Source organism: Fukomys damarensis, unplaced genomic scaffold (genome assembly GCF_012274545.1).
Source record: "Fukomys damarensis isolate Sample0158 unplaced genomic scaffold, DMR_v1.0_HiC HiC_scaffold_17, whole genome shotgun sequence".
Lineage (NCBI taxonomy): Eukaryota > Metazoa > Chordata > Mammalia > Rodentia > Bathyergidae > Fukomys > Fukomys damarensis.
In genome coordinates, this window is record NW_022900929.1 from 35,918,851 (window position 1) to 35,934,955 (window position 16,105).

The 16,105-nt window shown below is 52.6% G+C and overlaps 1 protein-coding gene across 2 annotated transcripts in view; it reads right to left on the bottom strand.

Annotated features, from left to right (window-relative positions):
• The window catches only part of Pak6 (p21 (RAC1) activated kinase 6), a 34,997-nt gene extending 28,296 nt beyond the window's left edge, over window positions 1-6,701 (bottom strand). Inside the window, exons 1-2 of one of the 2 annotated variants that reach the window (XM_010624665.2) lie at window positions 5,734-6,701; window positions 4,958-5,041 (exon numbers count right to left, since the gene is read on the bottom strand). The gene's annotated coding sequence lies outside the window, so the exon portion shown is untranslated. Of the gene's footprint in view, window positions 1-4,957; window positions 5,042-5,472; window positions 5,676-5,733 lie in introns of those variants that run through there. The other variant, XM_010624666.2, reaches the window with a different exon arrangement.
• Window positions 6,702-16,105: the final 9,404 nt, after the last annotated feature.

The following is a 16,105-nucleotide window of genomic DNA, read 5'->3' on the forward strand; positions in this document are numbered from 1 at the left end:
TGTTTTTTTTTTTTTTTTTGGTACCAGGGATTGAACTCAAGTCCTTGCCTTTGTGAAGCAGGCAGCAGAACCACTGAGCTAAATCCCTGGCCCGGTTATAGTTTGACCTATGCTGTACCCATATTGTGACTTTGCTGTCATGTCACCTCGACAAAGGGCCTTGGTGGCCACCCACTCAGAACCCCTCCTGTCTCTCAGGAGCTCTCAACAAAATTTTCCTATTCTTTCCTCCCGTTGTTCCTTAAAATTCATCCTTCATTTTCAGGGGACACAAACTCAGCACATCGAACATCTAAACAGGTTGGGAATTCTGTTTTTCCTGTATCAAAAGCACGAGGTGGAGAGGAGGGATGGGCCTCCGGGAGATTCTCATCTGCTCCTATGTGGGGCCTCTTTGAAGCTGCTGCGATCTGATAGGCAGCCTGGACAGCAAGAGTGCTGGACAGGGAGGCCAGCTCTGGGGCCCAGGAAGGAGGCTCTGTCCCTTCAGCTGGGTAATCTCAGGACCTGCTTTCCTTCTCTGGGCCTGTTTCCTTCTGTAAGCTGATGGGATTGGGGTCAGGTAGTGGCCTGGACCCTCTCAAAGGACTCTCTTTGGTGAGAATGTGCTACAGCGATCTAAGATGGCCAACTCCTTTTTGAGCAGCCCTTGATCTTCCTGGCTGACCCGGGACTGTGCTCTGGCCACGGAGGGAGGCTATGCCCTCTACCTTGGGCCTTCTTGTCCAGTTCTATATGGAGCCTCATTTGAAGCTGAAAGAAGGAAAATGGAGCTGGAGGTGCTCTAGGCCAGGAAGCTGAACCACAGAACCAGTCCTCCTGGTTCTAACTCTGCAGCTGCTGTGGCCTTCAGGAGTCCTTTCAACAGGCAGGCAGCTGCAGGAGGCCATGAGAAAGGTGACTGGTTTGCTGTTATTTGCCCTGGGGAGAGCAGGCTCCATCCTGCTGCTTGAGGCTCAGGGGCCAGAACAAGGTAGCAGCTGACCTGAGCTCTCCAAGCACCCAGAGGAGCCTTCCCTGGTCCCTGGCAGCCAGAGTGTGAGTGAAGGACAGAGCCCTTTGGGCTTGGGGGTGGGGACAGAAGCCATAGAGCCTGTGGGCCACCCAAGCACAGGCAGGTTGTCACCAGGGCAGAGATACGCCCAGGTTTGCTAATCGAGGCGGCACTTATGTTACACAGGAACCCACGAGTGGGCAAAATGGCCGTCAGAGAGCCTCTGTGGTTCATGATGTGTCCTTCTGAGATTTACAGAGAGTGTCAGCCAGCACGGGGTCCCCTGCGCTGGAGGTGAGGCATGTGGCCTCTCATTGTTATGAGGAGACTTGTTCTGTTTACTGTGACTTCCCCCAGATAATGAAAGCCTGTCATGTTCTGGGTTTGCCTTGTTTTTGTTTTTAAGTGGAATTTGGGATTATCTTTTTAAATTCATAGGACAGATATCCCTTTAGTTAAAAAAAAGCAAAAGTGCCACCTCCTGCCTCGCAAGTGCAAGGTCATGAGTTCAATGGTACTGCGAAAACAAAAACAACTGAAAAAGCAAGTCTGAGGCAGGGCCTTCTGACTAGGCATTTCCAAGTCACTTGCCAAGGTGGTCAAGGAGCCCCCTGTGATCTCCAGTGTGTCCTCTTGTACCTTAGAGGGGTTCATGAGGGGACTGTTTCCCAAGGAATTGGGGAGCCATGTGCCCAAAGAGGGGTGGGGCCAGGGCCACACCTGACCCCTTGATCCTTGCACCAGGTGTCACCCACCCCAAATCTCAAATTCTAGACCTGAGATGAAACTACTAATAGTTTCAAGCAATTTCTTAGAGATTCACAGAGGTCAAACAATCTGCTGTTTGGGCTAGAATAGGTCTGGTACTGTGATTCCTCCTTATGGAGGCGTATGGAGCACAGATTTCCAGCATTCTGAGAGCCTTAGCTTCTCTTCGGAGGAGGGTTCTTCTATAGTCACCTCCTCTGGAAGCCTTTCTCCTCAACAGTGTGGCCTCTTCCTCCTCGCCCTTTGTTTCTCTTAGCAGGCCCCATATTGTCTTCTTTATTTCTTTTGGCAGCCCTATCTCACGGGTACTGTAATTACCTTTGTCGGACAGGAGAGGAAACAGACCCAGAGACATGAAGTCACATAGCCAAGTCACCAGGAAGAGGGAGTGCCAGGCCTGATCCTGCTGACTCTGCTCTGTTAATCTCCACCCCTCACTGTCTCCTGCTGTGCTCATGAAGATCGCTGACTGCTTCTCTTCTGCCTGAACTTGAAGATAGAAGATACTTTTGCCTGTGCTTCTCATTCTTGACTTAATCTTTGTTGTCCTTTTTTTTGGAGACAGAATCTCACTGTGCCACTTAGCCTGCTCTTGAACTCACTATAAAGCCCAGGCTGGCCTCACACATACAGCGATCCTCCTGCTTCAGCCTTCCAAGTGCTGAGATTATAGGCATATGCTACCATGCCCATTTTTTGGTCCATTTTTATAAAGTTCTATGTTAGAAACCATCTTCCCCAATTGGTTTAAATGTAGAAATTCCCTGGACCGGACCAGTCAGGGCTGACAGCCTCGGGGATGAGTCTAGGACAAAGGACAAAGCTGCCCAGTAGCAGAAGGTGGCTGAGCTTGCTCCTGGCAGGGTCGGCCCCACACTCGTGTTGTCTTCCATTCCTGTTGCAGCCGAGTCCCAAATTTCCCCAGGGTAAGCACTCTGCCCTGTTTCTCCACCAGCACTTTCTCTGCCCCTCCTGCAGCCATCAGGGCTTTGTCCTTAGAGCCAGGTCCCTGTCTCGGCAGGCGAGGTGGTCCACATGTGGCCCTCCCAAAGTTTCTGTGCTGGGTATTTAATCTCTGGGGCAACAGAGCCGAGAGTGTTTGGGCCATGAGGGCTCTGCCCTTGTAGATGAAATGATGTCCTTATCATAAGAGTTTATTGGAAAAATGAGTTCACCTCAATCCAAGATTTCCCAGGCTCCAAAACCATGGCCCAAATAAAGTTCTACTGTGCATAAGTTGCCGAGTCTCACGTATTATGTTATAGAAACCCAGGCTGAGATGCTAGGAAACACAAGCTTCCCTTTAACCGTGTCTCCCACTTCTCACCTTAGCCCTCCTGGAGGGCAGAGGTGTCTCCTCTTTCAGAAGGGACAGCTTCCCAGGACTGAGCAGACAGCACACCCTGAACGCAGGGCTGGCCGTGGCTTTGGAAGCTCCCATTCCCATGCTCTGCCCCAAACTGCTGAGTAGCCCACTTATTTCCACCACGGAAATTCACAGAAACAGCTCTTTCCAAAGCTCCCGGGGGCAGGCTGCCAAGTGCCTGTTTATAAGATTTGCTGGCATCTTTCCCATGGCCCGAGTCTGATAAAACCGCTGTGTGCTGGGCCTTCCCGCTGATGGTCTTGAGGGCATCCTCTGGGAAGAGAGCCTCAGACCAGTCGGTGCTGCCTTCTGCACCATGATCTGTGGGCTGAGTGTGCGAGAAATGCAGTTTGTCAGAGCCTCGCCTCTTCCCTGCCTGCTGGCCCTGCCCAGGATCCTGCACAGAGGGACACTCCGACAGAGGGGAGCAGGTGCAAGAAGCCAGCCGTCCGGTCCTCCTGGGCTCCCTCTACGTCCCAGCAGCCTTTCCCTCTCCTGTCCCTGTGCCCAGGCCTCTGCCACCTGCTCCCTCCTGGCCCAGCCAGTTCCACCCTGCTGGTCTGCTGCTGGCCTGGTGCCCACCAGCCCCTGCCACTGAGCCTCCTATCTGGACAGCTCTGCATACCTGGAGCCTCTCGAGCTTACAGCCAACCTCTGAGGGGAAGCAGGAAGCAGTCCCACAGCTGGCTTATCATGCTCAACCTGGAGCCTGTGTGGGAGACACATATAGGCTGTATACGTGACCATGGTTCCACTGCCCTCCGGGGCAAGGGGACATTGCTGCCATCCTTAGGAGGGGTACGCAGAGTGGGCTTCGCCTTGGCTGGACCCTGTCCTGTGCCTTCCTTTTGCCTGATCCGTTCCAGAGAGCACAGACAGCTCACAGAGAATCTGTCTGTTCGTGGAAGACTGAAAGGGCCGTGTGGGCCCCATACTCCCACCCTGCCACACCCCAGGGGCATGGACTCCCACCCAAATCAGTGTTTCCAGAAGGGCTGGCTCCTGGTGCCAACCTTCTCCCGGTTCTCTTGTTACAAGAGTTCCCAGGCTTGCCACCCTCAGAGCCTAACCTGTCACCATAGCCATGGTAGGGAAGCCTGTCTGCAAAGGGGCCCCTTGATCAGCCCAAAGGCTGCCATTCCCACTACTTCTGACCCTAGAAGCCTGTTTTCTCCCAGAACCAGCTGAGGGAAATACACTGAGAGAAATGCAAAGATCTTTGGCCCTAGTGTTCGATGCTTGGGAAAGAGTAAATGAGACATCCCTCTCTGTGGGGCCCTTGCACTGTGAACGCCTAAACTCACGTCTGCTGTCCCTTGGGCCCACCAGGTCCAAGAGCCTATTGGAGAGTCGGGGAGCCTGAGGCCTGTGAGATTCGATTGTGCTCAGCTAGGTGGTTCCTGATCTGGGTCTGACGCTGTTTGAGAGCCAGAGTCTGTGCCAGGTCAAGCACAGTGAAAGGGCACTACTCAAGCCTGGGACCCAGAGGAAGCCCCATAAATACCAGTAGGATGCATACATGAGGGGGAGGTGAGAGGAGCCTCTTGTGGGGCATCCTGGTGGCACTGGTTTGGCCCAGCAGTATCAGGAAGTGAATACAGGAACTTCAGAAACAAGCCTGATTCCCTGGCCAAGGACCCAGAGCCTGGCCCAAATTGGGCTGTTTCAAAATCCACCTGGAGATGGAGTAGGGTGGGCAAGCTCAGGAAGGCAAGCCTCTTTGGGAACATGGAGTTAGCTCTCTGTCCCAGGTGGGGGTGGCCTTGGCACCTTGGCACCCAGTCCCCACCCGAGGAAGCCAGAGCCTGTAGCAGCAGTGGGGACCTTACCTTGGCCACTCCTTCTGGGCAGCTGAGCCTCACGTTCTCTTGCTGCAGGTTGGTGCTTGTCTCTAGCCCAGGAAGTGGTGCTCCCTTCAGGCAAAAAAGAAAAAGAAAACCTCAGTACTTTCCTTGCCCAGCCTCTTCTCCCAAAGGCTCTCGGTTGGTGTCGCCCTGCTCTGTAGGCACACAGCCACCCTCCCTCCAGAAGCTTACTCACCGGTGGCCCAGAGTCGCTAGCTGTGTGGGGGATGGGGGGGTCCCACGCCTCTGTGCTAGCCACACGGAGGGTATGCCCTATGGGGGCCAAGGGCTGAGGGGTGACCCAACCTGGCCCTGGCCGGCACCCTCCTCCTCCTCCTCCTCACCAGAGGTGCTGGTGGGCTCAGCATGGAATGCCCATAGGTGTGGGCCAGCCCTGCATGGAAGGTGACAAGACTCTTGGTGGAAAGCTGTTTCTCTGGTGCCCAGGGCTGTCCAGCCTCCTCATAGCTTTGGCTCTCACCCTTGGGGTCACTTCCTACCTTGGCGTCTTGCTGTGTGTGTCTCTGTCCTGTGGACCCAGAGAGGGCCTTGGCCTGCCCAAGGCAGCAGCTGCTTCTCAACCTGCTTAGGCCACGTGCTCTGTGTCCCTTCTGCTCACACCTAGCAAGGCCCAGGCCGACCTAGTATCAGTTAGGGTGAACTGCTGTCAAATTCCCCATCCCCGCTCCGTCCTGGCCTAGCCTGACACACCCTCACTCTCTCACTCGTATGTGGGGCCACACCCCCGCAGAGGCACCTACCTGCACAGGCCTGCCTGAGCAATCCAGCTTGGCTCTCCAAATGCCGCTCTGTCCCTAGAAGCCACTCCTTTACAGAAACATTCCCATGAGAGGCCCGTTCAAAGCCAGCCTGGGGGAGGACTCCAGTCGGCAGGGACAAGGCTCCCCTTCTGTCCTGAGACCTCCGGAGGACACCGGGGCAGCCCGATCACCATGTCTGCTATTGCATTCTGCAGGCTGCCGTCTCTCCCCAGGCACCTCTGGCCCGCTCCACCATGCCTTCCATATCCTCAGGGGGTGGTGGCAGATTCCTAGCAAGTCTCATCTTCCACGGTGCCTGCCGCTGAGGTAGGGAGGGGAGAGCTAGAAGGGGCAGGACTCAGGTGCAGCTCCAAGTTTTCAGCTCCCAAAATAATCAGATGTAAAAGGGAAGGAAGAAAAGCTGTGGCAGGCGGTGACTCAGTGGCGGTGGGCTGGCTTCGTCACCTGGATGGCTGCTTGCGGCTCTTGGCGTGTCAGGGAGAGCGCCCTCCCCCATCTGCTGTCAGAGGCAGCGGCCTCAGAGGCTGTGTGAGTCCAGGCTCCCCGGCAGGGAGGCGGCGGCCCCTCCTGCCTGGCCCTCTGCAGCCCGGCCTCCAATTGCCCTTCCTCCACCTGGACCGCTCACTTTAGGATTTCTCCATTAAATCCTCAGGCAGCGACCTGCTCGTTTGGGGCGCAAGCTGCTCCAACGTTGCTTGGCAATTTTGATATCGTCGGGGGTTGCCATGGGGAGGAGGGTGATGTCATTGACACAGAAAAAAACCCACTGAATTTACAAATCAGCTGGGCTGGAGCTATTTATAAAAACACGTTTTTCTCTGCCTTCTTCTACTGAGGGGGAGGGAGAGGAAGGGCGCCAGCCGAGCTCAGGGGAGTATCTTGTCATTCACCCTACTCTTGCCCCTGCCAGCTGGACCTCTGCGGCCCGCTCCCAACCCCCAGGTTTGAAGCTGCGGGGCTCAGACTTGGCAGGTGCTGGCCACAGCTGGGCTGAGCTCCGCTTTCTGTGTCTCATCTGGTTTTGCCGTGAAGGGCAAAGAGTAGCCTCTGGGGTTGGGGGAGGGGATGGTGCCAGGCAGGGCCGGTGACACTGTTCTGGTTGGTAGAGACCAGAAGCCAGCCACTCTACAAGGCCCCTTTGTTTCCTGGCTGTGATCAGAAACAGGGGCGTTTGTTGGAAAGTAGTATGAGCTTCTGGAAGTGCCCACCCGCCAGCTGCCTCCACTGCACTTGGGGCCGCCTGGCCTGCGAGTGTCCTCTCTGCTGTGAGCCTTGGCTTTCCCTCACTGCCTCCTCATCTCCTCCCTATGTCCTGTGTGTAGCCACCACTCCTGCTGACACACCTCCTGTTGGTAGCTCTGACCTGCAGCCTGGCCCATGCCTGCCCAGGGCCCTGACCCAGGCCAATCTGATGGGCCAATGTCTGCCCCTCGGCCCCTGCTTCTGACAGCCAGGTGGAGAGCCTCCCAACCACCCCCAGCCAGAGTGGCATGAGATGTACCTGTTATTATTTATTATTTATTTCTTTTGGTACTGGGGATAGAACTCGGGACCTTCCACTTGCGAGGCAGGCAGTGGCCACACTGAACTAAATCCCCTGTACCTGTTCTTTAAAAAAATTCTTTCTTAATTTTTTCCCACAGTGAAATAATGTGATATTTGCTTACAAGCCCAGGCACTGAGCTTTCACAGAATCGAGTTCACAGCCCAGCCCCACCATTTATCGGTCAGGTGACCTGTGGCTTAACAAACTGAACCTTGATTTCCTCATCCATACAATGGAGATGATTACCTGCCCCACCAGATTGTGGGAATTGAGTGAACAAAGCTCCGGCATAGGAAATGTTCATCCCAAGAGCTCAATAAACATTAATTTTCTTCTCTGCTGGCTGCATGACATCAATTACTGCTCATTCTTATCCATCTACCAAGTTAATTTCCCCAAATCCAGAGCCCTGTCACTTCCTGTCCAAAGGTCTCAAACAGCACACACATGGACATATTGAGTGAACGGCACCAGTGTTTGATGTGGTGGCATTAAACAAAAACTTCAATTAAACATAAGCTATTTCCCTTTAACTTGGTTATCAGTTCCTTTTGGAGAAATCCCTCCCTCCCTCCCTCCCTCTCTCTCTCTCTGTCTCTCTTTGGTACCAGGAATTGAACTCAGGACCTTGAGCTTGCCAGGCAGGCGTGGCACCACTGAGCTACATCCTTAGCCCTCTCTTCTTTTTGTATATCAACATAACTTATGTGTAAACCTACTCGCAAATATGCACTTCTGCTCTGTCTTGCTAATGATTCAGGAAATGCAAACTAAGACAGAATCAGAGAAAACATGGTAGGTGGGAGAGCAAATTGGTACAATCTACTTGGAGGACAATTTTACAGTTTTGATCAAAATTTCAAAATGTGCCTCTGCGCGATCCAGAAAACGTGCTTCTAAAAACCCATGTTAAGACTTACTTGCACATGGGATCCCTGATCCAATGGTACCTCAGTTCACGAACTTGATTTGTTCCATGCTGGAAAAGATGGCCACGTTCGTGTTTGTGCAGGAAAGATGGCTGTGGTCGTGTTTGTCATTTGATGCAGAATTCGCAAAAACAAAATTCTGCCAAACACTTCTGTTTGCGAACCAAATTGTTTGCAAACAAAGGCATCGGTGAACTGAGGTACAGCTGCATTTGTGGAAAGATTTTTGTCATTATTGTTGGTGACTGCAGAAGAGCTGGAAGATAGTGAAGTGTCCACCGAAAGGGGACTGATAGTACTGGGGTGACACTCCTGCCCTCAGCCAGGTACACGAGCCTGAAGCCATGCCTGCACCGCTGTGTGTTGGGAGGAGGCCAGGGTAATTGAGAGAAAATACCCAGTTGTTGGACAGTGTGACGACAGCATGATGGCGTATTTGCTGAGAATCAATGATATGTATACATCTCCACGTTTAATAACAAGCCCTTCGTTGTGGTTGCTCCTGGGATGGGAATGGGGAAAGGGTCTCTCCCCTCTGACTGTTGGTACTTTTCCATTGTTTGAAGTTTTCAGTGAACATTTTTCTATTTAAAAAATATAAAATTAAAAATAAATAAGAGTTTAAAAATCCAAAATTAGAAACTTACATAGAAACTCAGAGGCAGGTGTGGTGGCACATACCTGTAATTCCATCACTCGGGAGGCTGAGACAGGAGGACTGCCCCGACTTTGATGCCAGCCTGGGCTATATAGTGAGTTCAAATCCAGCCTGAACTACACAGCAGGACCTTAAAGAAAAAAGAAAGAAAGAAAGAAAGAAAGAAAGAAAGAAAGAAGGAAGGAAGGAAGGAAGGAAGGAAGGAAGGAAGGAAGGAAGGAAGGAAAGAAGAAAGGAAGGAAGGAAGGAAGGAAGGAAGGAAAGAAGAAAGAAAGAAAGAAAGAAAGAAAGCAAAATAAAAAGAGGCCCAAGAGTTGTTCAACTTCTGCTTGACCATTTTCTCCTATGAATTCCATTTTAAGGCAATATAGAGATATGAAAAATAGTTTTTCCTTCCTTCTATCTTCTAAATTTCCAGAAGTGGTGTTTTAGAGGGAAGGGAAATATGAAGATGTGAAAGCAGTAGATAATTTATTATATTAAATTTGAATTCACTCTGACACCCTTCCTTACCTCCTCCCCTCCTCTCCCTCTCTCTCTCCGTTTCCATCCCCCCCCCCCCACAGGCCCCCGTGGAATTGAACCCAGGGCCTCAGTCCTGCTAGGCAAGCACTGTACCTCTGAGCCACATCCCCATATCAGATAATAATTACAGTTGTTCTCTTTAACAAATATAACATCTCTAAGTTTCTGCCAGTTTATGAGAAGCAGCAGAAGTTCCTGAAGAAAGAATCAGCAGTCACAAATCAGGAAAAATCATGTTTTCCAGATTTCTGTTACAGTGTCTAGCAGCTAGAGATAACAGCCAATGCATGAAAAGAACAGAGAACAAAACAAACCACCTCCCCCAGCTCTGAATCAGTCAGCTCCCTAGCTATGGTACCAGCTTGGAAAATCAAGCCCAGCACCGATGTCAAGGCAGTCCTGGCATCTGTGAACAGCAGGACCCCCTCTGGTCTCCAGGCTCTCCTCTGGACTAGAGGCGCTCCTGCTACCCCCACCCACCGCATCCCTGCCTGAGGGCCAGGGAGAGTCTGATTGGCTGGCTCCGTCACGTGCCCAGCCTCTCCGGTGCTCAGGGGCGGGTGTGTCCCGGAGATGGTGCTTCTCCTCGCACAGGATGTAGGGAAGAGCATGAGTGTGGTACAACTACAGGGAAGGAGAATGGGTGCTGGAGTCCAAAAAGCAGCGAGGGTCCCACGGCATCTATGCCACTTTTTCTAGTCATCTTCGATTCCTGAATACGATAGTCAGCAGTCACTGATCCTTCGATTCCCCTGGTGGTCAGGACTGCTGGAAACTGGTAGCCTGTGCAGACTGACCGCAGTTCTTTACTCTGCCACGCCGCATGACTGCATGGTGTGACAAGAGCATCTGCAAACAGACCTGTTTCTCTTCACGGTGGTGCTGGGGAGATCTGTCGGCCTGCAAACGCTTGGCTGCTTGCTGCGGGGGCAGCCTCGGATGCCGGGCGTCCTGGGCCATGCGGTGCCCTGTGCCCTCTTCCAGCGGAGAGGCCTCTCTGCTAACTCTGCTCCCTGGCAGGAAACCAAGCACCGTGCTTTGTAAGCCGTGGAATGAATGGAAAAACATCTGAAGAGGTTCTGGGCTGCAGCACCCTTGCTTATGAATCACAGAGGTGAGAGACTCTAGGATCATCTGCCCCACTTCTCCTTCTACCCATGCCAACTGCAGCATCAAGAGATAAAGTGACTCAGCGAAGCCACAGAGGAAATTGGAGGCAGTCAGAGCTGGAATTCAGCTGTCCCGGTTTGCTCCGTGCCTGCCAACCAGGCCCATTCTAGCACCAAGCTGTGTCATCTGTCTGTAATTTGGTCAGCCAGTGGCTCCTGCAGACACTTCAGCCTTTGAATCTTGGCTCCCAGGGAGCTGCAGCAGTGTGAGCCAGCCAAGCCGCTGGCCTTATGGTTTCTCTTTACTCTCTTCTGCTTTTGTGAATGAGCATAAACTTGTAGACCCACAAGTTCTTTGCCTTAGTTTTACCATTTTGGTGAGTCGGGCTCAGTGAGACCAAGTGTGCATACATCAAAACTGTCGCTCTACGTAGTTTAGAAAAAAATCACTTACGGACGTTTGGAAAGGCCATGTTGATGAAATCCTAAAATCTTCATAGGCCAATGCTTCCCAACTTTTCTCAAAGAAAAAATATTTAGAAACAAAGTCTAGGGTTCTAGTGTGTTGAAAACACTCACTTTTACGGCCCCAAATTCCTAGATCTTTAGCTTTTCCCCACACCCTGCCCCGCTTCTAGCAGGTCTTCTGTGGCTGCCAGGCCTGTCTCTACCTGTCCACACCTCAGGGCGGGGAAGGAGGAGCAGACTCAGCCTGCCTCACCCCAGGATCCAAGCCATGGCGGGCTCTGCGAGGAGGGGCTTGGGTAATAAGCAGGTATTGCATGGAGGCCTGCCTGTGTCCTGCTCTGAAGCTGGCTTACCTGGCCTTCTGAGGGCCACCTGCCCCTGCTCCCATGTCAATCCTAGGGTCCTCAGAAGGAAGGAAGCTCCAGGCCTTGTCAGTGAGGATGTTCTGTGTTCCCTCCTCTGGCTCTGCTCCCGCTTCCTCCCACTGGGGAAGGTGAGGGGCCTGGTAAGGTGTGGCCGGGGCTGCCTTCCACTGAGCCCCAGGGGAGGAGTGTCTCCAACACCGTGATGCACTGGGGGACTGCCAGGAGACACCACTGCGGCTGACCGGCAGGACCCGCTGGCCTGACCACTGCCCCTCTGGCCTGGATCAGAAAGCCTGCTGCTGGTTTCTGCTCATAAGCAGAGAGGAAGGCAGTGCTTCCTGTATTCGCTGGGGCTCAGGACCTCTGTCTGCCAATGGGCAGCGGAAAGGAAGCCACAAGCAAAGACAGGGCTGTTCTCAGAGAAGCCAGTTGCCATCCTTGTGTCCACCCCAATACCATACCCTCTGGGGCAAGAAGGGAGAGAAACAGGAAATGGGCCTGAGGAGACTGACCCAGAGGAGGCAGGAGGCAGGCACCATTCTGCGAGGTCTTCCCTTCTTGTCCAGTCTCTACTCAGGGAGTGGGGAACACATGTCCAAATCTTGCCAGGATTGAGTACCCCTTGCAGGGGACCTTCTTGTGGACCAGCCTAAGAGTTTTCCCTCGGGAGAAATCGGATTTTTTTTTTCCAGTAAGTGATACGAAATTCTTTTTTCCAGGACCAGGTGTGTGGAATTGTGAAAATACTTAGTTTCATTGGGCATGGTGGCAACATGGGAGGCTACATGGGAGGCTGAGGCAGAAGAGTTGCAAATTGAGGCCAGCCTGGGCAATTTAGCGAGACACTGTCTCAAAATAAGAAGAGCTGGGGATGTAGCCTCATGGTAGAGTGCTTGTCTAGCACGTGTGAAACCTTGGATTCAAAAGCACTTGGTTTCATGAGACAGATGACAGCAGAAAAAACCCTTGGTGAAGTATCTCATTTATTTACATCAAGCACAGTGTAGCCGGGCTCCTTCTGCCTGTTATTTTGCTGAATCCTCCGCACACCAGAAGGTCCTTCTTATGATCCCTGGTGCACAAAGGAGGGGTCTGAGGCTCCGTGTCTGAAGAACTTGCCCCAAATGAGTTTAGGAAGTGACAAAGCCAGGACTGGGGTGCAGAGCCCTGGTTTCTGTGCTGACACTTCATGGTGGAGGCAGAAACTTACTGGGGAGCTTGGCTTTTCTGGGTGACACTGCTCAGGTGGCTCCAAGGGAGACTCTCAGGCAGGGTCTGTGCACACCTGCTGTGACCAGGGTCACTGGAAAGGAAGCACCTTCCTCTGGGCTGGGCTGTCATCCCTGGGGACAGCAAGGCTGGGATTGGGATCTCAGCAGCCACCTCTCTGTCCAGAGCACTCAGGCCCGCAAAGGCCCTGCCCATGATGGGTGGCTGCCTGTCAGAGCAGAAAGGCACAGCCAACAGCTGGAGTTGGATTGCAAAGGAAAAGTCTTTCCCCGGTGAGCTGGGGGCCCCCCAGGTGCTGGCTGGCTGCCTTAGAAGTGTGTGAGGCAGGTTTATGGGGCTTGGGGTTAATGCTGAGTAACTGACAGCCTCAAGGCCAGGTAGAGCAGAGGCACCTGCTGCGGAGGCCGCATACTGACTTGTAAGAGCCCTCTTTGCAGCAGAGGAAGTGATAGGCCTTCACTTCCAGCCCAGTGCACTAGAGCAGATCCTTCTTGACTCGTCTCAGCTTGGGCATGGAGTGAACTCCGTGCAGCATGGTGGTGGGTGGCCTCGCTGTGCTGCAGTCTGGCACATAGCCAAGGTACCTGGCAGTGTATGTGAGGAGAGGGCTGTGCACTGCAAGACGGAGTTACTTTGGAGAGCAACTGTCACTACAGCCACCTTTCTAAATCCGTCACTCCCTCACTGGCTGAATGAAACCCAGTTTATTTGCATGTGCACGTCTGTCTGTGTGCTCAGGGAAAGGCCCTTCTCCAGCCCCAGCCCCGGACCCAGGCAGTAACTCCCTTCCCTTTGCGAGGGACTAGTTTAAGCCCCAAGTATGTGACAATCTGGCCTTGAGACTGGAGGGTGCTTGTTGGCCCAGGCAGGCTTATGGAAAACATATTTTTCATGCAGCTTCAGACTGCCCTGAACCTGGTGGCCAGCGGGGTCCCCGACAGAGCCCAGTGTGAGGACAAAGGCCTGTGTGCTGAGGATGGCAGAGTAGAAGGGTGCAAACAATTGAGTCCTGCTGGAATTGCTGAGCTCCAGCTTCTTGTCATGTGGGAGAAGAAGGATCCTTATCTCTCAAGAGATTTTTTTTTCCCCCTCATTGAGTTTATTGTCTCAAAGAGATTTTGGATTGCCTTTCTGATTTTTGAAGCTCCAACCCCAGCCCTGTGCAGTGGCTTCCGGGACACCCCACCCACACCAGCCCTTACTTCCCGAGTGTCCTGCCCTACCCTCAGCCTCACTCCTTGGGCTCCTGTGCAGGGCTTTCCTTGAGTGTCTGCTTGTAATGAACTTGTTTCTCTCACATATTCTCATAGCTTTCAAGCTGTTGCATCTTGTTTCTCTAAATTATAAACTCCCTGAAGGGAGTTAGCGTGCCTCAGTTTGTGAAGCCCGTAGTAGAGCTTCATAAATATTTATTGGCTAAGCTTTTTTTTTTGCCACATTCCAAGATATTATTTACTGTCCTGGAGGGGATAAATGAACACATTTCAACAAAGAGTAAAACAGGTGGAAACTGGTCACAGCTAGAGGACTAAGAATGTTAGGCATCTATCTCAATTGCTGGCTCCAACTGCCCTGGGCCTCTCCCTGGGCTGGGGAAGAGCTCCGTCTGCCGCATGCTATTATGCGGGGACTTTCATGCTCCCCCTTTTGTTAACCCTTGCAACAACCCTTTGATATTGGAGGCTGCGCTGGTCTGAGAGGGAAAGCGCACCGGTAGGCAGCGGCTGACTGCAGAGGTGGGCTCACACCTGGACTCTCCAGTTCCCGAATTTGGGCTTACAGGTCTTCCTCCAGTTCTCTTTCCCTTTTTCTATCAAGTGAGTGATGATCTTTTATCCACTGGCTCAAGAGAAGGAAGTAGCAGGCCATAAAACAGAAATAGTTCTGAAAGCATTAGTTCAAGCAGGCAGTTTCAGGAAAAGTAAAACATCCTGGCCTTAAGAGAGTTCAGTTGGCCCTGCTCCCTAAGCCTGAAAGCCCTTCGTCTTGGTGGGGAAGAGGAAAGGAAGGGGCAGGGAGATGCGGATGGAGGTGTCTGGTGGGCAGCAAGAGCCTGCACGTGTGCCAGAGCCTCGGGGGCCTGAGAAGACCCCACACTCTGCAGAGGCTGAGCAGGTGCGAGCCAGAGGCACTTCGGACAGGGCCACCTTCTGGGGTGAAAACTGGGAGGGACACGGCATCCTGAACTTCAGACTGCTGTAAAGGGGCCGTGGCTGATGGATAGTGACTCCCAGCTCGTGGCCCAAAACCGCCAGCCTTGTTCAGGCTTGTCTCAACCTTCTGCATCCTCGCAGAAACTGGAAGCATCTGGACCCACTTGCTTGGCCTTGTGCAGATTTTCTTTTCTGGGAATCCTGGTCACCCTCACACCAAATGTGTACTTCTTGGGCCCTCTGCAGAAGGCATTTCTAGAGCAGCAGTGCTCTGCCTCAGCTCTCCTGGCTTTTCCGTTGACTGTCATTCAGAGAAAGCCTCCCAGACTTTCCCCTAACTGGGCCGTCTGAGGGTTGCTGTACTGATCACGTGTAGCTTGGTCTCCTGGCTCTGCTGCTCCCCACAGCCTGGGCTGACCGACTTCTTGCTGGCTGGAGAGCAGGACTCCCGGGCCTGGGCCCGAGTGTGCTCACCATGCACCATCATCAGGGGCTGCGGGGGTGCTGGGCTGCGGGACTGGAGCTTCCAGGCCAGGGCTGGTCTCCTTGCCGCCTAGGTCCCCAGCACGACCTCCTGGAAGACGTGACACAGCTGCCGTGTCATCAGATTATCCTGGCGGTGGCAGTGGTCTTTGATCTACGTGTCAGGAATTCCCCCGTGGATGAGAAGGTGGCTAATGACCCCCTCTGAGCCTGCCTTCCCAGCTGAGGGGTACAGGAACAGCTTCCCAAAAGCTTTTATTGTTACTATTATTATTTTTAACCTTATGGCCCTGAAGATCAAACCCAGGGCTTTGTTCATGCTTAAGCAAGCACTCAACTCTACAGAGCGACACCCTAGACCTCTTTTTTCCCCCTAATATTTTGAGAGTCTAGTTAAATTACCTCAGCTGGCCTCACACTTGAGATTTTCCTGCCTCAGCTTCCTGAGTAACTGGCATCACAGGCATGTACCTCAATGCCTGGCAGTATATGTGTCTCATACCAGAAATTGAACCCCGGCCCTTGCACTGAGCTTCATCCCAGCCCTTTTATTTTGAGACATGGTCTCACTAAACCCTAAGTTGCCCAGGCTGGGCTCAAACTTATAATCATCTTATCTTAGCCTCCCAGAGTGTTGGAATTATAGTCCTGTGCAACACACCTGGCTGGCTCCCAAGTGTTGTTTTTTTTTTCTTTCTTTTTTTTAACTTAACTTTGCTTCTATGACAGGAGCCTGAGTTGTGTTTCTGGAAGAAATCTTAGAGAATTAGTGGCAATCAAGCTTCAACTCACGGACTCCCCGGCAGTGAAACTCTACTTCGGTATACTTTCCCGAGTGGGGTCGTTAACCTAACCAGGGTGCCCCCTTTCCTCAGCCAGACAACC